The sequence below is a fragment of the Cynocephalus volans genome, chromosome 11 (assembly GCF_027409185.1).
Source record: "Cynocephalus volans isolate mCynVol1 chromosome 11, mCynVol1.pri, whole genome shotgun sequence".
In the NCBI taxonomy this organism is placed as follows: domain Eukaryota; kingdom Metazoa; phylum Chordata; class Mammalia; order Dermoptera; family Cynocephalidae; genus Cynocephalus; species Cynocephalus volans.
This window is the reverse complement of record NC_084470.1, coordinates 15,429,067-15,455,814: the sequence shown is the minus strand read 5'-3', so window position 1 is coordinate 15,455,814 and position 26,748 is coordinate 15,429,067.

The following is a 26,748-nucleotide window of genomic DNA, read 5'->3' as shown; positions in this document are numbered from 1 at the left end:
TTTGGGCTTAAGTCCCCACATATGCATTTTGGAGGGACACGTACATTCAAACCGTAGCAAACTCCCAACACACATTGTGAGAAAGCAACAGGGCACTGACCCTAAGATGAGAGAGTCTCAGTTGCAGCCCCGGCTCTGGCTTCCGTCTTGTCAATGCTTGCATTTGTATAGTGCTTTAGAGTTTTAATGGTTTTTGTGTGCATTTTAAAGTAATAATTTTACTTTCTGACCTTATTCAAGTTTCATAAACTTGTTTCCTCACGTAAAATAAGGTGATTGGATGATAGTTAAGATTTTCAGACTACCGACCCAACATTCTATAAATATGTGTATTAGAGACAGTCTCATGAATTTTGTCCACAATTCCAAATTCCTGCTTTTATTTCTAGACGGGCAAAAGATGAGAGACATTCTTTTTATGGTTTTGTAACAGACTTTTACTCACACAAATATTCTGTAAGTTTTTAATTACAAAAAGAAAAAAAAAACATACTCATAAAAAAGCATACAGTACAGAATTTTAAAATATAAGAATCCCTTTTTACCCCCATTCTCACCCTCCCAATCTCATGTGAAGAAGAAATAACTCTTAAATTTATGTAGATTCTTTAAGATCTTGTTTGTGTAACAAAATTAGTTTTTAAACTTCCTTTCCCATAGAAATCTAGACTTGCTTATATCTGAGGGGTTAGTAAAACAGAAAAATGTTCTGGAATAGTAGTATGTATCTATGGTTTATGTGTGCATGTGCCCATATTTGAAAGAAAAAAGAAAACAACAAAACCTAATCAAGTTTAGTCACTGGGAACACACTGAATTTGTCAAAATTTGGCTGTCGTGTCTTCTACCAGTTGTCTTCTAGGAGTGAGGCTCTAGAAGCACCTTTTTGGTCGGGTAGCCCAGCTGCACCCTGTGGAGCAGGTGAAGGCCACGGTCAGAGTGGCCCAGAGCACAGACCCTGGACCTGGGACAGTCTGCATTTGAATCCCAGTGCTGACACTCACTGTCTGTGTGCTCCTGGGCAAGTTACCTCTTTTTGCTTCAGTTCCGCCACTTGTAAGGTAGTTAGGAGAATTAAGTAAGATAATATTTAAGAATTTCAAAGAGTGCCTAGAATATAGTAAGTGCTCTGTAAGGGTCTATTAAATCAACAGTGAAGAAACCCCATCTATAATCATTTCTGATAGATCATCTTGTTCACAGTTGTTTTTGAACACCTAACAGAGAGCTTGGCCAATTTTAGTTGCTCAATTCATATTTTTTGAATAAATGATACTTGAGTATTTCCAGAGTTAGGGATCAGAACCCCATGGATAAACTCATTTAATAGTTGGATAGCTCTAGACAATAGAAAATATTTTCTTTTAGTATGTCAAATACTGTCCCCTCTTGTTTCTACTTGTTATTCGTAATTTAAAATTCTGCAGAAACTCACTACTACTTTAGTCCATTGAACTGGTGGCATCTCTTCGCATATTTTGAAGATTTCTTTTACATACTTTCTCTTATTATTATTCTTAAGAATTATTCTATAGTCTGTCATACAGACACTTTCTCATCTAGACTACCAACATTTTCTTTTCAGAACTTTCCTTCCTGTGGCCTTAGCCCACTAACAAAATATTAGGGCCATTCAGGAGTCTCCAAATTAAATTCAAATTAAATTATTTGTACTTCATAGGGGTTTCATTTAGTATCCAGAAGTAAACTGAATGAATAATTACAAAAAATACATTACTTTAGGCTTTTGGTGTATTTGATTTTTGTTTTCCTTGTTCTGTATATTGGTAAGCAAGACACAAGAGCAAAAACTTTTGGGCTTTGGGGTCAGGCAGACTTAAGATTTCATCCCCAAATTAATAATCATGAGCAGTGTGCTATCCAAGCTTTGTAAAGCCTTTAGAAGAATTAGTTGAGATCAGTTATGTGATCAGAACGTATGTGAGATCAGTTCGCTCAGGTCTTGCTACATAGTAGGGCACTTAAGAATTTTAGTTGTCTTCCCATGTGTCTTTCAAACGTGTCCCTAGTTTTTTTTACTTCAACAGACCTTAGACAAGGCCCTGATTATTTTTCACTGAAATGATCTTATTTCCCTCCCTGAAATCTTTTTTTCTATATTTTTACCAGAATTATATTTTTAAAATACAGATTTTGTCATATCACTAACCTTCTTAGAAACCTCTGGTGACAACTATTGCTTAAAGGGGAAAGCCTTTTTTGTTTAACCAGACACGTCAATCTATTTCCTGACCTCATACCTGAACATTTTTGTCTTTTTACTGTATCCTCTAATCACATTAGATAGGCAGGACTGGAATACGACAGTGTATTTGTCCATTTTCTGTCACTTAGAATACCTGAAACTGGGTAATTTATAAGGAAATGAATCCAGCTAGGAGGCTGGGAAGTCTATGGTTCAGGAAATGCATCTGATGAGGGCTTTGTTCACAGAGTCCTTTGGCAACTCAAGGTATCACGTGGTAAGAATGGCATGAGAGAAAGAGTTAGCGTGCTCACTCGCTGTCCTTATAAAGTCATCAGAACCACTCCCTGATAACCCATTAAAGCGTTAACCCCATCCATGAATGGATTAATCTGTTCACGAGAGCACAGTCCTCAGGATCCAGTCACCTCTAAAAGGCTCCACCTTTCAAATACTGTAATCTGATTTCTCACCATCTTAGCGCTGTTATAATAGGGTCAATCTTCAATGAATTTTGGGGGGACATTCAGTCCACAGAAGGCAGACACTTTCATATCTTTAGTTTGTACATACAGTTTCTTTAACCTGAACTGCCTTCCACTGTCTGCTTTACAGTAAAACTTTACCTTATCAAATCCCTCCTATTCTTCTGTGTTCAGTTCAAATACCACCTCTTCAGCAAAGGCATCTCTGGCTCTCCCAGACAGAATTCATCACTTGCTTTTTTTGTATTGTCTTAACACATAATTATACATTTTTTACATATAAATCATTGTGTGTTAGCTATTTGTTTATGTGTAATTGTAATTGTAATCACATTTCACTTAGTACCTTATAGTTATAAAATATTTGTACTTGCATTTGATCTTTATAATAATTCTTCAAATCAGAACTCACATTGTGTATGTGAAAAAAGTTGTAAACAGAGTCTCTAAATGTGATAGAATCTCAATCAATAATATAGAAGGCATTTCTTTCAGCTTGCCATGTGTGAGGCACTATTTTAAAGTATTAAATCAATTAATTCCTCACCATAGCCCCATAAAGTGGCCACTACTACTGTATTTTATTGATTTTGAGATATATCTTACTTCAGTTACTTATTGCTGCATAGTAAACTCCCCCAAACGTAGTAGCCTAAAATAATAAACACGCTTGCTCATGAGACTACAGGGTAGTTCTGTGGATCTGGGTGGGCTCAGATGATCACAGATGAACTTGCTCATGCGTCTATGGTCAGCTGTCAGGCTGGCTGAAGGTTAGGTAATCTAACAAGACTTTGGTTAAGATAAATTGGCTCTATTCCACATGGTCTTTCATCTTTCCATCAGGCTAGCTGTTTTGTTTTGTTTTGTTTTGTTTTGTTTTTTCCTGGAGGCAACAGAGTTCTATGAGACCGAGTGGAATGAAAGGCCTCTTGATCCTAGTTTTGGAACGGGCACACCCATCAACTCTGTCACATTTTATTGGGCCAAACAAGTCATGAGACAATCAGAGATTCAAGTACTTGGGAAATAGACTTCCTGGTGGGAAGAGCTGCAAATCACATTGCAGAGTATGAGAATTCAGAAAAAGGAAGAATTGGGGACATGTTTGCTCTCAGTCTTTCACATACCGCCCCCCCCATTGTAGCATCTCTGAAATTGTAGTCAATGCTCTCTTAGAGCGACTTAAGTCTGGATTTTTATCAAATTTTTCCAGAGACAATTTGTGTTTGCTTTTGCCAGAAATCTGGAGCATGACTAACCTCAAATCTTTCCTGAGACTTTTCAGTCCACACAGGTAGGTCTACCATACTGGCAGTCCTAGCAGCCATGCAGGTAGGTGAATTCAGCCTGCCCAACTGCATGGCTACTGGCTTGTTGTTCATGCTGTCAGGAGATGTAATTCCCTCTCTCCATTCCATGACAAATGGAGGTGTGCACGTGTTCTGGTACGCTTTTCTGTACATCAGGCATCCTTATTCTCTTCACGTTGAGGTCATACCCTTCTGGTACATCCATTTCACATGGGGTTTCCTTTTCACCTCCCTGCCTTTGGTGATTTTTCTTTCGTAGTGGTGCATAACATAATGGTGTGTCTTACAATCAATGGCATCTTAGATAAAATATGGTATTTCTCTACTTTAAAGATGAGGAATCATTAATAACTAGACAAAGGTATAAGAGACACAGCTGTTAAGTACTAGGAGAATGGCATACTCCCAAATGGACTGTAGCCATTGCCATTATTGAATTTATGGAACTTAAAATTTAATTTTAAAAATGCATTATAACTTCGAAATTTTCTTATATTGTGACTCTTAGACCAGTTGTTTGGACAATTCTTTCTGACAGTAGATGGGGATTGCATTATAAATAATTTAATATGTAATACATGCATAAAGGATCAAAAATATATAAATAATATGCTTTGTCTTCCAGGCGATACACAACATTAGTGACCTAACTTAATGAGGTTAATAAAATACGTGGCTGAAAATGTGAGGTAAGGCCATTAAGAGAGACTTTCCAACATTTAAAAAAAATATATTTTTACAATCACCCATTATATTTAGTTCTATCTCCAGCCTCATATAATGCTGAGTCTTCCAATGGGCATGTCACTTCAGTCACTTCATCTTTTGTCTAATGGTTATTTCTATCTGCTGAATTATTCACTGTTAACAACAGAGACCACATAGTTATTTGACTCACCTAAACTTTTTAATTCAAATAATTCATATACAATGGGCAACCAATAAATATTAGTTAAAAGATAATGAATTAAAGCCCCCATAATAAGAAATTTTTAATTCAGCTGTGAAAATATGTATGATGTTAAATTTTAATATTTGGGTTTTTTAAAATTTTGCAAAGAAAGAATTACCTTGTTGCCCTAAGCTGTTTTTATCATGTAGCTTTACAGTTTAGGAATATTAAACATTTTTTTAAAAATTCTGTACAAGTTGAGATAAGCTCTGAAATATTTGCCAATAAAGAACCACAAGTTTTCCTCAAGCTGTAAAGCAGCAGTAGGATATTAAATATTTAAAAACCCCACAAAGTTTTCTCCCTGAGCTGCCAACCCTTTCTAAAGAAATGTATTAAAAGAATTCCCTCCAGTCTCCATAAGATCCCACATTTCATACATAAAGGTAATATCTTTTCCTCTATGTTGTAAATAAATCTAAAATTTCTTCTTACTGAAAATTCCTAAAAGTAAACATACCGTGTTTTTTCTCATCAAGCTGTAAGGAGATCCCCAAATAGATTTTCCCCACCTACAAGCAACCAGGCAGTGCTTATTGGAAAGTGCCATATGTTTCCCAGTCTGGCACCTTGGTGTGTGGGTTTTTAGTTATCTTCCAGTTGGATACATACAGTGTGAGACTGTAATACTAATAAATAAGACAAATAGTTCAGCATCTTTTAAATTTCTTCAGTACATTTTCAGGCATATTTAATTCAACACATTTGGGAGTTGACATGTGTTATATTCATATTTTATTTTGGGTAAATAAAACAGTGATCTACTAATGGATAAACATTCTCAATTATATTTTGACACTAAAATTCTCTCTGAAAAGCTATAATATACCAATTTTGGCCTAACTTTTTTTCTGCTAGCCTTTTACTTGGTAGTTCTTTCTTCTTGCTATTTGCACTGCATTATGTCAGCTCAAAGAAACATTTCTTTTAGTCTCAAAGTGTGACTGAAGTGTTAAATATTAAGCTGCTATTTTTGATAATTATTTAGTGATACATATTAAAAATATGTAAATATTTCTCTTCCAGAGTTAGCTTTTCAAGAAACTTCTGTTTCCCTTAAAGATTCATTTTTGAGTCTCAGTTCATTTATTTTCAGCATAAATCTGAAAATTATTTCTGCTCAACGTATTATTGTTGGGTATGGTAACGTGAACAGTAAGAGTAATAATTAACATTTTACTTAATGTTTTAAATGATTATTTGCCTCAAAATAATACAATTAAACCAGAGAAAAAGCACACAATGCTTTTTAGTTTCAAGAACTAAATAAAAAGACAATTTAATACACAAAAGAAATACGTTATAAAAAGAATAGCTTTGTTGTGTTGATTTGGCGTTTACTGGCATAGTGTAGAGCAATTCTGAAGATCTGTTGTTTTTTCTTAATCTGCTCAGAAGTGGAATGAAATTTAGTCTGTGTGGTCATCTCCAAAGAGGGCGGCCAGCAACACTTTCTGTCCCTGCACATGCATGCCACTCCTTCTAAATGCAGACTTTAATTCTTCTCCTTGGAATTCTGGACTGGCTATGTGACTGCTCTGATCAATAGAAGGTGGCATAAGTGGCGTTTCAGTTCTTCTGAGCCCAGACTTTAAGAGAACTGGGGGCTCCCTATTTCTTCCTTTTGAAAGGCTCCTTTTTGGAATTCAGCAGCCAGGCTGTGAGGAAGCACTCTTCACCACATGGATAGGTCCTCATGGAGGAGATCTCGGGGCTCTGTCTGACAGCCCCAACTGAGCTCCCAGCTGGTGGCCAACATCCATTTTCACCTGCATGATCAAGGATATTTGGACCTTTCAGCCATGTCAGCATCATACAAAGCACAACCCCCGCCCCCAGCAATCACCCTATGGGTGTGGGCATATGTGACCGGTGTTAGCATGTGATTCTGGCTATAGGCAAAGACAGTACCAGGTCAGATAACCATACTGAGATCTGAGGGCGTAGGGAAGCCAGGTCATTAGGGAGAGTGCCAGGAGAGTGTGGCATTTTACACTCTATACTACTTAGTTTCTAAAGGTGAATTTGAGGTCATTTTGCCATGATTCTACAAGTAATGTTCTTACCAAGCCCTCAGGATTAAAAGAGAACAAAGAACTAATTAATTACCTAAAAAGCTTATCTTACTTTTAGCCAATCAATACACAGAGAAGCCAGAAGGTATGCAGAAAAGCTCTTCTTAACCAAAGTAAAAACTATGTAACCAAAGTCACCTGGGATGGGTCAAGGGTCAGGTCTCCTTTGTCCTGTGTAATTTTCCCTCTGACTTCTCAAAGAGCATCGATCTTGTTCCCGTTCCTCCTTTGCGTTAATTCTGTTCTGCAGTCTTGTGCTCCTTTCCCCCACCCTCCTCCTGCTGTTCTGGAGAGTTCTAACCCTCTCACTTGGAGAAGGTAGTGTGAGGAAACTTCCCCTAGGAGTGTAACCTCACAGTCTGCTGTCTCCAAGACAGTCCTACCTTTCCCGTCCAGTTTTAATGCCAGTGTTGCTTAGCATTACTACAGGTGGTTATGCTAAAATAACCCGTCTCCTTTTTTCTGTTCTCGATTGCTTTACAGAAGCTTCCTTCTTTTTCTCTGCATTGTGTATTCTGTATCCTAGGCAACCCCTCCTCGCCCCTTGCCACACAACCTGTCACAAAAAGACAGACTCAGATACCAAATCAGAAAGTCTTTTTGTTGACTTTTATCAGAATATTTTTAGGCCTTCGATTTTACTGATGAAATTATTCTACTCATATAGATAGAAACCTTTTGTTTCCCCCACAAAGGAAAAATGCTTTTGTTTCTGTTACTGAGATACCGATACTTTCTTAAATGACTTCCCAAGCAGTTTCGAATGACTCATCTTATTGGCCTAGAGGATTTTCTGGATGGATGAAAAATTTACTTTATTAAGATGTTGCCACACATTCTCAGGATGCCAAAGCACCTGAAAGAGAATTTTCCGAGGCAGGACACTGGGTATTAAGATATTCTCTTCATGTCATGGTGAAACCTCTGCTTGTCTACTGGGCTACTGCCTGTGTGTATTTCCCTGACCCCCTGATCTCTCCTGACTTCTCGTTAGTCTGGCTTCTGAACTCACTGGCAGAGTGAGGTTGTTCATTTAGTCTTTGTTAACTGCTGCTACTGGCTACTTTACACTTTAAATAAATGGGTTGGTGAAGTATAAGTATACTTGACCCTGAAGCTATTAACTGTAGGCAATAACTTTTAAGACTTCTAAATTTGATTAGAACACCCACAGAGGCATGACTTTATTAAAAAAAAAAAAAAAAAACTACAAAAAAAAAAAACTAAAATAAGGATATTATAGCAGGAGGAAAAATACTTTTCTGTAATAAAACCAACATGAAGTCAGGACTCAAAAATCACTGAAGTCCATTAAACCATCATAAAGTAGTTAATGCATTATTGGTATGAGGCAAAAATTTAGACATTTAATGGCAGGCGCTGAAGCTAACACAGTAAAACCAGAATCAATTTTAATTGTATAAAAGGTTTTATATGTTAAATCTAATAGTCAATCTATTTGGAAAAATTTAAACATATTATGAAATTATACAATATGAAATAACCAATTGTGACTTTTTTACTTATTAGATTATAGCGATTCCTTTTTGGATGGGGGTGTTTAGAAATGTAGATTTTATATAAAAGTAACTTCTTGAAAATGCACAGGAACTGTGAAGTATTAGTCCTTTTCTGAGGAAAAAAATCTCCAAACATTTAAAAAATAAAAACAAAGCTGGTAGATAAAAATTTTTGGTCAGTTCAAACATGGTATATATTAACTTCTTGGTTAATTTGATTAACATGTCCAGCTCTCAAGCATGGAGTGAAGCTTACTTGAAGAACTGGGACCCGCAGATATATAAAGTTATTTAAATATTAAAGAGGACAACACATAATTTGCAAAATGCCATTCTTTCTACATATTTGTGATGAGTTTCTTGAAAATTAATTACAGTCTTCAGAAATAGCTACTGTCTGTCCCTGGGGATTTTGACAACATATATTGTACTATACCATATTCATTACTAGTAGGATTAAAAAGCATATCAGCAGGACAGAAAAGCTGATGGCATATGTTTTATCTTTACATTAGCATGCATCAATTAAAAAAGATATTTTACTCAGGAAAAGAGATAAAATGAATCATGATATGAAAACAATTTATTAAAAGTCCAAATGACCTTAGTTAAAAGTAATCTTAAATTTCAAAACATTCCATTTATTTTTTCACATTATGCAATGAATTGATTTTCCTCTATTATGCTCCCTCAAATACTTTAAAATTCTGAAGTATTTTCTAAATCCTTAAATCAGGATTCAGGAATTAGAGTTATCTTTCTTCTTACTATTATTATTATAATTACTTGAACATAGGCAGTACATGTGTTATCTCTAGGTTAACCAAATAATTTATTAACTAAAATATTTTATTTTTTAAACACCTCAATTAATGAATGGTGGTATTTACAATGACTACATGTCAATATGAATTTTCCTCCGAAAAGCAGACCATGTATTAAAAGCAGGAGGAGATATATCGAGAAAGTAAAAAAATATGTTGGGAAAATCATGTGTGTATGAATTAGGGTCTCCAGAGAAACAGAACGAATGAGATATAGATAGATAGATGGATAGACAGATGATAGGTAGGTATATAGATAGACAGATAGATAGATTGGTTGATAGATAAAGACAGATACAGATATACAAAAAGAGATTTATCATGAGGAATTGGCTCACATGCTCATGGAGGCTGAGAAGTTCCATGATTTGTTGTCTGCAAGCTGGAGCCCTAGAAAAGCCATTGGTGTAGTTCCAGTCTAAATCCATAGCCCTGAGAACTACAAGAGCCAGTGGTGCTAGTCCTAGTCTGAGTCTGAAGGCCCAAGAACCAGGAGCACTGATGTCCAAGGGCAGGAGAAGATGGATGTCCCAGCTCAAGGAGAGAGAGTGCATTTACCCTTCTTCTGGATTTTTGTTCTGTTCAGGCCCTCAGTAGATTGGATGATGTCCACTTGCATTGGTGAGGGTGACCTTCTTTACTCATGCTACTGATTCAAATGCTAATCTCTTCCAGAAACATCCCCCTTCACTCACGCACTCAGAAATAATATTTTACCAGTACCTGGGTATCTCTTAGCCCAGTCAGGTTGACACATAAAATTAACCATCACTTGTATGAGATGGATACAGTAATAAAGTGATATGGTCAGATATAGAGATTTGGGTGTGAAGATTTCTCGACAATAATAATAATCCTTAATGTTTATCAAACATGTTTCTTGTAGCCAATGTGCTCAATACTTTATACATATAAAGACATATTAGGTTACTATTATTGTAACAATATAATTATTATATCCATTTCACAGGTGAGTACACTGAGGGATGGAGGGATTAAGTGACTTGTCCAGTGCCACATAGCTAGTATATGATGGTTGGTTATTTGAACACAGATAGTTTGAATCTAGGTTCCAAAGTCTCAAATTAGGGGTTCACAGTATAGCAGACACAGGGCAAGGATGGTGACAAACACATTGCAAACAAAAATTCTTGAGCAGTTGTTAAAAACTGAGGAAATTGATATCTCCAAGACAAATCCATGCTCTTATTTAAATATGTGATATGCAGTGCAATATTACCCTTTAAGTTTATATGCTCTGGTTTTTATGCTTTATTTCCTGTATGCAAATTTGGGCATTGAGTTGAAACCCAATTTACCTAGCACTAAATAGGCTCTGCTCTGAGTTCCCACATACCAGGGAAAAGATTTTTCTAAGAGCAGATCTTTCCCTTCTTGTCTCCCATTTTGTATTTCCATGAACTCCCATTTACTCCCAGAATGCTGAAACTTGAGGTTCCAAGGGTTGTTCAAAAGTTGATCTTTTTGATTTCCCTGTGAGAGTCACAAGTAGGTGACAAGACAGGAAATGAGTAGTTAGGCTATTACAGAGCCCACTTTGGAAGGGTGTCACAGATTTTAGGGTAATCCCTAAGCCTGTATGTAAAATGTTAGTTACCAGGCTGTTTGATCAGAGGAGATCCCAAATAATTGTTAACTCTATATTTTGGCGTATGACTGCAAATATCATAGGTTAACTTTAACAAAAGGCTTGAAAGATGTCAATATCCCCCAACCCTCTGCCAATCCTCAAATTATTTCCAAACTTTTATACATTTTATAAACTTAATAAATGTCCTTCTAATTTTGTAACAGAAGGAGTAAAAGGTCCAAGGCTGGGACTTTCTGTTACTTTCTATTTTAAAAGCCTCACAAAGATGGGAAACTGGATAGGGGAATTGAGTTTTCTGGTTTTATTAAGTCATACTAATATAATAACAGCAGAAATGATGACAGGTCATATGTCTTGAGTCCCTGTGATATGCTGCTGAAAACTGCCTAATAAACACTTTTAATTATGTTTATTATCTTATTTAGTCTTCACATCAGCCCTAAGAAGTATGTTTCTATCAACCCCCTCTTTCTGATGAGACTTAGAGATTTTAAATAGATTTCTTGGGATCATACAGTTAGTACTACAGTCTAGTCTTAAAACCTACAATCTCTTTCTAGGTTCCATGTTCTTATCAGTATCTAAGTAAAAGGTAAAAAGTCCAAGTGATTATCTGGATGTTTGGGCAATTACTTGGTTACTTTCTGTATTATTTTGCAGGTTAGTTCAAAGACCATATTTGTGTTACCAAGTATATTAATTTGCTAGGGCTGCCATAACAAAATACCACAGACTGTGTGGCTTAGACAACAGAAATTTCTTTTCTCATGGTTCTGGAAGTTGGATGTCCAAGATCAAGATGTTGGCAGGGATGGTTTCTCCTGAGGCATCTCTCCTTGGCTTGTAGATGGCCACCTTCTCTCTTTGTCGTCACATGGCTTTTTCTCTGTGAACATGCATTCCTAGTGTCTCTTCTTTTTTCTTATAAAGACACCACTCATATTGAATTAGGGTCCATTAATATGAACTCATTTAACCTTAATTACCTCTTTAAAGGTTATACTGGGATTAGGATTTCAACATATGAATTTTGGGGGAGACACAATTCAGCCCATAATACTCGCTGTCATAGATATGAAATATCTCAGAGACGAGGTCACAACTTTTACATAGTTGTGTCAGCAACATAGGTAGATGGTGGCCTTATCTGTGATGTTAATATAAAATTACTATTATTCATTAATTTATTCAATTGAAACAAGAACACATGACATCTTTCAAAGAATGGTAAAGAGATAAAAGTACAAATCATTATGGACTGTGGAGGGATGTATGTAAAATGCCTGCGTTACTGCAAAAGGTTTGGAAATTTTCTAACAGTTTAATAATCAACCATTTTTTATGGTCTCTGATACTTTCTAGTGAAATTTTGTAGAATAAAAAGCCTTCAATAAGAGTAAAAAATTGCATACACACTGTTTTCTCAACTCTGAGCTATGTTCTCCAGTTTGAACAATTCTTCAATCTCTGAAACCGTAGAGTTCATTGTTCTGTAAGGAGATGGCAGAGGTGCAAAGAAATATGCTGAGCATGTGTTTATGGAAAAGAAGTCATTATTATTTGAGTCCTGAATCTAATGTTAGGACCACTGATAAAATAAGTAGTTCAGAACAGTACAACTTAGAATGCACTCTGAAGAAAAGTTTTATGAAGTACTGTATAACAGAAGTTCTCTATTAATAAGAGTAGGTATTAATAACATTTCAGAAGTTGTACAAAATTCTCCTTCTGAAGATTCCCAATGTGAATCTGACTAATGGATCTGCAAAGGCCTATGACAAAGACACCATTTTATCAGTGTTTTTTAAAAAACATAACATTTATTTATATTTTCCAAAATTGGTGTTTCTTGGACCCAATAGGTATATAAGATGGTATATAAAATGCTTTCAGTAAATCCAACTATGTACATGAGCTAATAGGGATGATCAAGATAAGAAGGAATTATAGGTTAAGTCTAATTGAAAATACAAAGGAAAGTCAAAAAAGAAATACCTAGTTATGAGAAATTATGTAGGAAAAAGGTACAATATCATGCAAGGTGAGACTAGTAAAGAGAGGGACAATCTAAAAGACATAAAATAAATGGGCTAAATAGAGCATGACACACTTGATAAGGGTTGTTACCAGGAACTAAAGACTTCTTTATTCACATGTGCACTCAACAAAAATATACCTATATGCTCTAAGTATACTATGCTGAAAACCAAGGATGTTTAAATCAATCAAAACTGACCTGTTTACAGACTAGCAAAGAATAAATAAACTAAATATGATAAAGGAAGATACAAATGTAATAGAAGTGTAAACTAAGTGTCTCAGGACCACAGTGAGAATTTGATATTTTGTGTGGTTAGCTCCATCCTGAAGGAATGTGATCAGTGCTATTCACATCTTAGAGGTGTGTGAGAACCATACAAAGTCAAATAGGTGGACTTTGGTGATGTCATTTTAGAGCTATCTGATCTATTTTCTGGGGGACTTTTAATACAAAACAGCATGAACATTAAATCTTTTGATTTAATATCTTTTTCGCCCTTCCTTTGCTGTATTAGATAGAGATCCAACATCTGAAGATTAAACTTCTCTGCCTTTTGGAGTTGTCTGTGATTAGAGATCTGGTATTATCGGGCCATCAACTCTTACTGTCAAAGAACTAGAAAAGAATAGACCTGGGAGGATGAAAGAAAGAACCACTTTCTCAGGAAAAGAAAGTGAAATAATTTTCTAAATAGAAGCCATAGGAGGAGGGATTAAATGGGAAGGTCCTGAGATCCTGTGAGCTGTTTGTCAGGAAGGTTCCAAGATGGGAAAGAGACCCAAGGAGAACTACTTGGATGAGCTCTGGGAAAAAAAGTCCTAAGGCACATTGTTCAAGTTCCCTGTAGCTTAGTGGTGCTGAGACAGAACCCCTGGGTTTCCAAGCCTTCACCACAGTGAACATCTCTCATAGTTTGAGCCATTCTAATTATGGTTTATTAAGGACTTCATGCTGTCAGCACATAGCATTTCACTTGCTGACTTTCCAGCAGGAAGGATGCCCATCCATGCTATCCTAGTTAGCTATTGCTGCAATAATGCTGCATAACATCTCACCGCAAAACTTGGTAATTTAAAACAAACACCGTTTATTATTTCTCATGAGTATATGGGCCAGCTGGGCTTGAATATTCTGCTGCGCTCTCTCACACACTTGCAGTGAGCTGTACGTCAGCTGCGTGATGGCTGATCTTGAACAGCCTCAGCTGGGATGAATTCAGCCCTTTTCCATGTGGTCTCTCATCTTCTGGCAGATGAGCCCATGTGTGTAATCATGGTGGTGGGGGGCAGGAATCAGGAAGAGAGGAAATGCACAAGTCCTCTTGAGCTCCAAACTCCTATTTGATGCAATGTCTATTCTGTCACATTCTATTGGTGAATAGAAGGCCAGCCCAGATTCAGTGGGTGGAAATTAGATGCCACTTGAGAGGAAGAGCTGCAAAATCAAGAGCTAGATTAAGGAAGGGGGAGGGAAAAATTGTGGCCATTTCTACAAGTATTCTGCCACACGTGCCTTAAGATTTGGCCAGTTCCTCTGTGGTTACTTCTGAGCAGGTTCCAGGATGCCAGTAAATCCAAGAAAAATGGAGCAATGAGCTGGCTCCTCACATGGAGTCATCACAAAGCATCCTTCCACCATGAATGCTGCACCTTAAGCATAAAACACTGTCGATTCAACTGAGTGCCCTTTGTCTTCTCTGTGTTGCCATCCTCCCTTCACCACTGAAATTCTTAGCAAGCCCCCCAAGAATGCTAAAATACTTGGTAACTTGTATAAAATCACTGTGAAGTATATTAATTCTGTTTATTATTATTAATCACAATAAATAACACATGCTTCATCTTCATTTTGTCAAAGTGTGCATGCTTTGGAGAGATCACCAAACTTTTTCTTTTCTGCTAAAATTTCTTTTATTTCTTTTTTATGCTTTACATTCAAAATATTTTAACATTCTTTTGTACATATCTGTGGGGTACAGTGTGTTGTTTCAATCCATGTGTATACTGCACAGTGACTCACTTAGGCAGATACCGTAGTTTGTACTCGTTAGTCCACCACTTCTCCCCCACACGCCCTCACCTCCCAACCCCCAGCCTCTGGTAACCAGGGAACCAAAAAGGTTTTTTCCCCTAATTTTGGATTAGACAAATTATAAAGGCAGTATAATATCGCATTATGAGAAAAGGCTAAAGAAACCATAATAATTGGGACTACAAAACACAAGTTTATCAATAAAATTATTCAGTCATTAGGAGAGCTTAGCGTAGAAGATGATAACCATTTCCAACTTGACAGAAGTAAGAGCATGAGAAAGTGGATAAAAACTCTAGTATTAAGGAATCTGACTGGATATAAAAAAGACACGCCTAACTGTGAGAAGTAATAAACTTACTGTGAACATCTTTGAATGTCAAGGATGGTGAATCACAATATTTCTAAAAATTGGAGATTTGGGGTTTTATACTGGTTCTGTACTTTTTTCCCCATTTGATCCATAATAAAAATGGAGTACAAAATACTTGTTTTTCTGTAGAATCTCACTGCTTATAAATCTGTTTTACATATATTTTCACATTTTACATAATACCTTTAGAGGGTGGGAGATAGATTGTATCATTTCTCTCTCTCTCTCTCTGTGTGTGTGTGTGTGTGTGTGTGTGTGTGTGTGTGTGTGTGTGTGTGTGTGTGTGTGTTTATGATGGAGAAACTTGAACACTAGCATCTTATTTAAGGATCTTGCCTGATGTTGAATAGTTTTAATTATTTATTTATTTTTAAATTTATTGATTAGTAGTGGTATTATTTTTTACATTCTAAGACACCGTTGCAGAGCAGCAGTGGTGGAAGTAGAAAGGAGAAGCGGGAGAGGGATAGGGTTTAAGGACAAGGAAGTGGGGAGTGGGGTATGGTCAAGGCCCATCGCTTCCCACTCATTCTGGCAGAGGAGCCCAGGGGGCTTCCAGTGGCAACTCAGTTGTGGCTAAGCAGGATGCCAACATCAGGGGGGCATGGCTGAGGTCCTTGACCCCCACACCAACCCCAGGAGCCTGGGGCACTTCTGACAGTCACTTGGTTGTCGCTGGGCTGGATGCAGACATTGGGTGGGCATAGCTGAGGCCCTTGGCCCTCTCACCACCCTGGTTTGGGAGTCCAGGGGGCTTCCTGTCCTTCTAGGTTTTATAGGTATTTTTTGGTGGTGTTAGACATTTACTAGTTAATATCAGAATTTTGTCTCTGGTCTGTGGGTATTTTGTTTTTACTTTCAGTTCTGTGTTGGATTATTTGCTATTCCCACCACTTAAACTCTGCACTGGAACTAATTTGTTGTTCTTTGGTTACTTCAAAAATGGGGGAGCTTCCTATGGGAACCAGCACTTGAGCCCTGTGGTTGAGCTAAATTGCTGCTTTGCTGCTGATTCCCTGGGGAAGACTTTTTGTGTAGCTCAGGTTTTATTTGTTGACATTGTAAGCACTTCCGGGTCTCATGAGTTCTGGTACACCTGGGTTATGTGGAAACTCTGGTCTGGGCCTGAGTCTTTTCAGCAAACTGCACCCCCTGCAGATCTATAGTCCTGACCAGTCTCCACTGAGCGAGCCTGTGCTGGTTAGAAGGCAGATCAGCTGTCCTTGCTGTGTCCCAATGTTCCCCAGATGGCCCATCTCCCCCACCACCTCACTCCAAACACTTCCCATGGGATGGGCCATGTGCCAGTCCCTTGCAATGACTCATGGGCCTCTGAGTGGCTCCTTTTTTCATTTTTTTGTGGCCGCTCACTCCTATGTGAGTCCACAGGAACTGTATTAGTGGTCTTGCCGGTCTGGGGGCCACCAAGACCCTCTTCTCCCCTGCTGCCTCCAAGCAACTTCATGCAAAGGGTACAGCTTTGGCTTTTGCCAGCTCTTGCTCTGTGTGCTCACCAGGGCCAGGCTTGAAGCAGCCGAGGTTCAAAATGGTGAGAGTGATCCTTTCTTTCTCTCATTGTGGCATCTCCTGCCTTTATGCAATCCGTAGGTCTCTCCTCCTCTAGCCCTGAGCTCTAGTGGCCCCAGCTTGGCAGTCATTTTAATAGCTGTTAATTGGTTGATTGTGGGAGAGAGTGATATGCTGGGGTCCATCTATTCTGCCAACTTCATTGGAAGTGATAGCAAATAGTTTTAAATGTGATGCTTTTTAAATTTGAAATTTTGATCCAATTTGCGGTTCAACTGTAATATGGCTTACATTAAGGACAGACCATTTATCTTTACTCATGACTACTTGCAGGATTGTGGAATCCCTCAGGATAGTGTCACTCATGTATACAGTAAATTCAGTGTTGGTCTGGATGTCAACCAAACAAATTCCACACTCCTCAGCCTAGGCTTAAAAGGTCACACATTCCCTCCACCTCTCTCTCTCTCTTAGTCTTCCATCTACCTAGTCCCCTAGCATCTCTGTGGTTGCCCTTCTCTACTCCCTAGAATCACTCTGAGTACAATTTTGTAAACACTCATCGATCTCCATTTCTACCATTTCTTTAATCCACATGTGGACTTCCTCTTTTAAAAGAAAGAGGAAACTGTCTTGCCCATGCCATCTTTGGAAAGGACACTGATTTGGAAATGGAAGCAATGTCATTCTCTAAGCAGCTACTACTGCTGTGCTGGAGGAATATTTATCTGCTGGCAGCTGGGAAATTGCACTAGGTTGTGTCTAGGCATATGTCTTGGAGCGGGAGATGGCAGGGTGAAAGTCTTTGTGCCTGGGAAAGATTATGGCTAGCTTCCTTACACACAGGAAAAAGATAACAAAGGCTCGTATTTCATACTCTAATTTTCATGTATCTTCTCCATCCAAAAAGTCTATTCTTTTTTATGCCTTTAAACTGTTTTGTTGGACAGGGAAAATAACACTAGTGTAGGGTTAGACAAACATGCAGAAGCATCTTGGTTCTACTATCTACTAAATGGACAGTGTTGGGTTGGTCAGATAGGCTTTCCTGAAGTCAGTTTTTTTTTTTTTTTACTAACAAATAGATAGCTAGGTTGTTGTAAGAATTAAATAAGATATGTATTTATATATGCCCATCTACATAGTGCTTTTCCTGCACATACTGCATACTCAGCCAAAGTATAATTGGAAAAATGACAATGTTCTTTGCTTTATTTCCAATTTTGTAAACACTCATTAATCTCCATTTCTACCAGTACCTTGAGCTTCCACCTTTGTGTATATTGAGCACTTCTGGCATTAATAGATTAATGATTTAAGCAAATATTGAACAGTTTCTGCATATTGAACTGGCTGCTGTGGAGATGTCAATATACAGACAACAATTAGGGTAAGAACACAGTTTATAAAGTGAAGTGAGGAGGTATAAACTGTAAGTACACTGAGATCCTAGTAAAGAGAGAGAGTCTAAGAAGTTATGAGAATCTAAGAAGACACAATGCCATAATGCAAAGATGGAAGAAAGGCGGTTTACATGAGGCTAGACAGACAAACTGAGTGCCCAGCAAAGCACAGAAGAGCACAGAAGGATGAGCCTTCCAGGCTGGGGACTGGGTGAGTTGAAGCACAGGTGTCAAAACGTACAAGGTTGTGCTATGATGAGATCATTTTCCTTGAGCCAAAGATGTATTTAGAGCACAAGGATGTGGGGGATTTTCTTTGATAGACAGGGGAGATGCATGTTTTAAAGGGCTTCAAAACCATGTGAGATTTAACTTTGATTCAAAACCAGTAGGGAGGTAGTATATGTTCATAATCAAAAGAGAGATATAAATGAAACCTTTTACTTGTTGGCCGTGTGCATCGTAAATTAGACTAGAAAAGAAAAGCTTATTTAGCAGCTTTTAATGCAATGTGTGTTGCATTAGTGAGTCTGTACTTGGATGTCCTAGGATGAGGCAACGAAGGTCTTCAGGTCAAGGTAGACGTGTGGTGGGAATATGACGAAGAGATATTTTCAAGCAAGTCCTTGACAGGACATGGAGAGATACAAATTATAGAGGGAGAAAAACAGCTAACGTTTCAGGGTTGGAAGACAAGATAATGGTGAAAGCCTTATTAAGTTGGGAAGAGGGTCTGTGCTTTAGGAAGATCAAGAATTAAGTTTTGAGAGTGCTGAATTAGTAGCAGGACACCCACATGGAAATGTCTTCTAGGCGCTTACAGATACTGGAATCAACAGAAGTTTAAGGCAAGTTCCATAACACTGTCTTGAACCTGAACTCAAACCCTAACCTCAAGTTTATTCCTAATCCTTGTACCAATGCATTTCATAAATCAAGACAATAAATGACTAGCACAAGGAAAAGAAAGAAAGAAAAAAAAAAAAAAAAAAGAGCCTGAATCTTAAGCTGAAGGAGATTGATTGCATTCCCTGATTGCTTCTAGGCTGCTCTTTCATTAATGGATTAGATAATTACTGATAATTTTGGTAAAGGAAAAGTCTTTTTGATGTCTGCCTCTCAAATATATTAAAGAATAATATTTCTTCACGTAGCCATAAGTTTTGTAAGATTCAGGCTTCTCCAATCTTTCAGAAACCATAAATTTTTAAAGAGCACAGATTTTTAGTTTCTGGTCCACTGAGCTACTGAATGGAAAAATCTATGTTGTGTCAAGATTTTTTCTCTCTCTCTCCCCCTCTCTCCCCCTCCCTACACCCCCTCTTTCTTCTTCCCTTTTCCCTTCCCCCCCATCAAATGAATTCTTATACCATCCTAAACTTTATTGTATGACGTTAACTGCCATATTCCTCATGATTTCTGGGTAAAGGAAACTTGAATTTTGTGCTGCCTTCAGCAGTATCCAACAACTGTTATGTCTTCTTTATAAACAACTAAGTATAAATATCAAGTTATCTTGTCTCCACCTCCGCCTTCTTAAAATAAGTCAAGTGCTCAGAACTGTGCCGTCATTTCTTGGTTTTCCCTCCTTTTTAATAAATAATTCATATCTTAGGTTCTCCGGCAGGTCCTGTTTACTGACCATTAAATTTGGTTTTGGAGTACTGCCTTTGTTTTCTTAAAGCTCAACTCAACTCTCTTTTTCTTCTCTTTTCCTCACTTGTAATCTTTTTATTTTCTAATTGAAATGTAATTGATTATTCATATTTGTGGGGTACAGAATTGAATATCAGCACCTGTGTACAGTGTGTGATGATCACGTCAGGACAATTAGCTTACTCATCATTCGCACAACTCAACTTTGTGTTGACGACATTTAACCAATTCAACTCTTCCAACGCCTGTAAGTGCTTTTGGAGGGATAACGTCTCTGTATTCCAGCTAAAGATAATGCCTATTGGAGGAAATGTGGAAATAAGCCTTGAAAACCATCATTCAGAGAAATCTTCACAGGGCAGGTACTTACAGAGTAATTGGATGAGGCCGGTTCTTTTCCTGCTCCCTTTTAGGGGGAAGGTTGACCTCATGATGCATTATTACTGTGGATTGTGTCATTCTCTGACTGCCTCCCTCCACCAGTGCACCTGCCCAGTGCTCACTAAACCCAGTATCTGCATAGATAAGAAAATTTGAAACTGACAATCATGGTCTCAGCAGTAGAGGGAAGAGTGATGTGGCCACCAGGGAGGTCCCCAATTCCATTTCATGGACAAAGGAAATGACCTCCCTTTTAGTTATGTATAGAGTGTCATAGGTACCTTTTCTTTTTCTTAGTGAGAGAAACAGAAAGAGACAGAGAGACAGAGAGACAGAGACAGACACCAAGAGGAAATTTTTATTCCACTCCCTGAAATGAAAAGCACACAATGAAGGTGACTCAGTGTTTTCATACTCTTAAGTACCTTGGTATATTATTTCTGGAAGCCCATATGCAAAAATTGCTTCTATTTAAGAATGTTGGATGGTTTCTGCTGCCTCATATGCTGCATTTCTCTTTCTGATTGATGGCAGTGGAATAATTCCAGGGTGAAAATGATGTAAGGCTAAGAGATCAACATTATTTCCTTGGCGAATTGATTACTTTCCTCCGAATTTATGTTCCTAGTAGCACTGCAAATTAATATGGTTGATGCACTTACTTATTCTGATTGTGCTTTACATTTAAATGCAGGAAGTTTATACATTAAATTTTGCAAGTTTATAACTTATAATCAGATGGTAGTTCCTGTGAATAAGAGAAGTATTTCTATCATGTCTGAAAAGAAATATTTTGAAATAGTTGTGGATCACTATGCTGGATACTATATTCTGTAACAAGAAATGTATGCCTGACAGCCATCTGTTATTCATTAAATCAACATGCATGCAATTTCAACATCTGACTCTAAAGTTCACATCTAGGAGAAATGAACACGTGCACCAATAGCATGGAATGGTTATATATTGTATATGTCTATACGTAAATCATAAATTACATATGTATATGTGTAAAATTACTGTGTAAGTTTAATTTGGTTTTAAAGTCATGCTTGTGAGTATAAGTTCAGATATGAAGAAAGCTTTTGCTTTTTTCAGATGTGTAACTGTCCTATTTTTAAAGGCAATTTACCACAAGAGGGCAAATCAAGTAAAAGTAATTTTTGGAAGGAGGGATTGTTGCTACTTTGCAAGATGTAATATAACTTAACATCTTCGGTGCAAAAATATAGGACTTAAGAACCAAGATGAGTATTAGAATGACCTATCCTAGGGGTGTCCCGAGCCAGTGTCGGGAGGGCAAGGAAGTACGGGTGGGCCGACTGTCACTCCACCATACCCTGGACTCTGGCCCCAGGTAAACTCCCTGTTACTGGGAGGCAGATACCATCTCTGCGACCACCAGTTTGGAAAAAAGCCTAACGAATTTCTGGTTGGGAATAGTGTGGTAGGAGAGTTCCCAGGTCCGCTTGAACCTGCCGGAGACCAGGCTGCAGGTGGGCGCTAGACTCGGTCTATACTGGGGGGATACAAAGGTGAACAAGACCCGAGAAAGATCTACATAGTGCTACAAAGGCACCCAGAGAGACCGGTCGTCTGTGCCCAGCAGAAACCTGGTAGACTTCCTGGGCGAGGCGGTGCCGAGCAGGGTCTTGAAGGCCTAGCTGATAGACGAGGGGTGCAGAAGACACGCCCCAGCCCAGCACAGTGCGCACAGAGTGGGGAGACGTGTGGCCAGGGAGGTGGTGACTCGACAGAAACCACACACCCGGTGGGGTCGCCACTGCACGATCTAACAGCCTGGGCCAGAGCACACGGAACAGGGAGAAGTCCTGCACAGGAAGTGAAAGCTCAACAGAGATCACACACCCTGTGGTACGTGATCCACCAGCCCAGCAGAGTCCAAGCTGACCAGAAAGGTGGCTCCCCGGAGAAGCCCAAGACCTGAGGCAACCACACACACAAGGACCTAGAGGCCAACTGAGCAGTCACGGAGGGAGCCATACGAAATTGGCAACCACAGCAACATCCTAGTTAGTCATTAGTCTCAAACCGGTGGACTGTGAAACCCCCGGCCACAATGAATAAACACCAAAAAAAAGATACCAGAAATACAAAAAATCAAGAAAGTACACCACCAAAAGTTAATAAATCTCAAACTCTCGATCCTATAGAACAAGAAGCCCATGAAATGACTGACAAGGAATTTCGAGTGATAATTCTAAGGAAACTGAATGAGATACAAGAAAACTCAGCTAGATATCATGATGAAATGAGGAAAAGTATACAGGATCTGAAAGAGGAAATGTACAAGGAAATCAATGTCCTGAAAAAAAATGTAGCAGAACTTGCTGAACTGAAGAAGTTATTCAAAGAAATAAAAAACACACGGAGAGTTTAACCAGCAGGCTTGTCGAAGTTGAAGAGAGAACCTCTGAACTTGAAGATGGGCTGTTTGAAATAACACAAGCAGACAAAAAGAAAGAAAAAAGAATCAAGGACATTGAAGAAAATCTGAGAGAGCTATCAGACAACCTCAAGCGATCAAATATCCGAGTCATGGGTATTCCAGAAGGGGAGGAAAATGGAGATTCCACTGAAAACATATTCAACAAAATAGTGGCAGAAAACTTCCCAGGTATAGGAAAAATCACAGATCTTCAGATCCAGGAAGCTCAACGATCTCCAAATGTATTCAACCCAAAAAGACCTTCTCCAAGACATGTCATAGTCAAATTGGCAAAACTCAGAGATAAAGAGAGAATCTTAAAAGCTGCAAGAGAGAAGCGTCAAATCACCTATAAGGGAGCCCCAATCAGGTTAACATCAGACTTTTCATCACAAACCCTAAAAGCTAGAAAGGAATGGGATGATATATTCAAAATACTAAAAGACAAAGATTGCCAGCCAAGAATACTCTACCCTGCAAGGCTATCCTTCCGAAATGAGGGGCAAATAGTATATTTCTCAGACAAACAAAAACTGCGGGAGTTCACTACCACAAGACCACCCTTACAAGAAATCCTCAAGGGAGTACTGGATTTGGTTCCTGAAAAATAACTACCACTGCCATAAAGACCCAAGAAAAATCTAAACCCGCTAGTATAATAAAAATGGCATTCATGAAGAGAAAACAAGCTAACAAAAACACTATCTACAACCTAAGGAACCAATAAACACAGAAAACAAACAGTAAATCAGAAAGCAAGGAACAAAAGACACCTAAGACAACCAAACAACCAATAAAATGCTAGGAATAAATCAACACCTTTCAATAACAACTATTAATGTAAAAGGCTTAAATTCCCCTATTAAAAGACACAGACTGGCTGACTGGATCAAAAAGCAGGACCCAACTATATGCTGCCTATAAGAGACCCACCTCACCCATAAAGATTCACACAGACTAAGAGTGAAAGGATGGAAAAAGATTTACCATGCAAACAGAAAAGAAAAACGAGCTGGAGTAGCTATTCTTATATCTGACAAAATAGACTTTAAACTAAAAACCATAAAAAGAGACAATGAGGGACACTACTTAATGATAAAAGGACTGATCCATCAAGAAGACATAAGAATCATAAATATGTATGCACCCAATGTTGGAGCAGCCATATTTATAAAACAAACTCTATTAGACCTAAACAAGGAAATAGACACTAATATCATAATAGCAGGGGACCTGAACACGCCACTGTCAATATTAGACAGATCATCTAGGCAAAGAATCAGTAGAGAAACACAAGATCTAAACAAGACTCTAGACCAATTGGAATTGGCAGATATCTACAGAACATTCCACCCAACAACCTCAGAATATTCATTCTTCTCAGCAGCACATGGATCATTCTCCAGGATAGATCACATATTAGGTCACAAATCAAGTCTCAATAAATTCAAAAAAATTGGAATTATCCCATGTATCTTCTCAGACCACAATGGATTAAAACTAGAAATTAATAACAAATGAAACTCTGGAAACTATACAAACACATAGAAATTAAACAGCATTCTACTTAATGACATATGGGTCCAAGAAGAAATCAAGCAGGAAATCAAAAAATTTATTGAAACTAATGAAAACAATGATACATCATACCAAAACCTGTGGGATACTGCAAAAGCAGTATTGAGGGGAAAATTTATTACATTAAACGCTCACTTCAGAAGAATGGAAAGATGGCAAGTGAACAACCTAACACTTCACCTTAAAGAACTAGAAAAACAAGAACAATCCAATCCTAAAGTTAGCAGACGGAAAGAAATCATTAAGATCAGAGCAGAACTGAATGAAATTGAAAACCAAAACACAATTCAAAAGATCAACGAATCAAAAAGTTGGTTTTTTGAAAAGATAAATAAAATTGACAAACCATTAGCATGGCTAACAAAAAAAAGAAGAGAGAAGACTCAAATAACAAAAATTAGAAATGAAAAAGGCGATATTACAACTGATTCATCTGAAATACAAGGAATCATTTGAGACTACTATAAACAACTATACAGCAACAAATTTGAAAATCTGGAGGAAATGGATAAATTTCTGGACACACACAAGCTCCCAAAACTGAACCGTGAAGACGTAGAAAATTTGAACAGACCAATAACAATAAAGGATATTGAAGCTGTTATCAGAAGGCTCCCAACAAAGAAAAGCCCAGGACCAGATGGATTCACAGCAGAATTTTACCAAACATTCAAACAGGAATTGACACCGATTCTTTACAAACGATTCCAAAAGATTGAAACGGACGCAAATCTCCCAAACTCATTCTATGAAGCAAACATCATCCTGATACCAAAACCAGGTAAAGATATAACCAAAAAAGAAAACTACAGGCCAATATCCTTGATGAATATAGATGCAAAAATCCTCACTAAATTACTAGCAAACAGAATACAGCAACACATACGTAAAATTATTCATCACGATCAAGTGGGATTCATCCCAGGGATGCAAGGTTGGTTCAACATACGCAAATCAATAAATGTGATACACCATATTAATAAAGTCAAACACAAGGACCATATGATCATCTCTATAGATGCTGAAAAAGCATTTGATAAAGTTCATCACTCATTCATGACAAAGACCCTCTATAAGTTAGGTATAGAGGGAAAGTATCTCAACATAATTAAAGCCATATATGCCAAACCAACTGCCAATATCATCCTGAATGGGGAAAAGCTGAAAGCTTTTCCTTTAAGAACAGGAACTAGACAAGGATGCCCACTCTCACCACTCCTATTCAACATAGTGTTGGAAGTACTAGCCAGAGCAATCAGAGAAGAAAAGGAAATAAAGGGCATCCAGATTGGAAAAGATGAAGTCAAACTGTCCCTGTTTGCAGATGACATGATCCTATATATCGAACAGCCTAAAACCTCTACAAAAAAACTGCTGGAATTGATAAATGATTTCAGCACAGTAGCAGGATACAAAATCAACACACAAAAATCAGTAGCATTTCTTTTCTCCAATAGTGAACATGCAGAAAGAGAAATCAAGAAAGCCTGCCCATTTACAATAGCCACCAAAAAAAAATAAAATACTTAGGAATTGAGTTAACCAAGGAGGTGAAAAATCTCTATAATGAGAACTACAAACCACTGCTGAGAGAAATTAGAGAGGATACAAGAAGATGGAAAGATATTCCATGCTCTTGGATTGGAAGAATCAACATAGTGAAAATGTCCATACTACCCAAAGTGATATACAAATTCAGTGCAATCCCCATCAAAATTCCAAAGACATTTTTCTCAGAAATGGAAAAAACTATCCAGACATTTATATGGAACAATAAAAGACCACGCATAGCCAAAGCAATGCTGAGCAAAAAAAAAATAAAGCTGGAGGCATAACACTACCTGACTTTAAGCTATACTACAAAGCTATAATAACCAAAACAGTATGGTACTGGCATAAAAACAGACACACTGACCAATGGAATAGAATGGAGAATCCAGAATACAATCCACACACTTACTGCCAGCTGATCTTTGACAAAGGCACCAAGCCTATTCACTGGGGAAGGGACTGCCTCTTCAGCAAATGGTCCTGGGATAACTGGATATCCATATGCAGGAGAATGAAACTAGATCCATACCTCTCGCCGTATACTAAAATCAACTCAAAATGGATTAAGGATTTAAATATACACCCTGAAACAATAAAACTTCTTAAAGAAAACATAGGAGAAACACTTCAGGAAATAGGACTGGGCACAGACTTCATGAATACGACCCCAAAAGCACGGGCAACCAAAGGAAAAATAAACAAATGGGATTATATCAAACTAAAAAGCTTCTGCACAGCAAAAGAAACAATTAAAAGAGTTAAAAGACAACC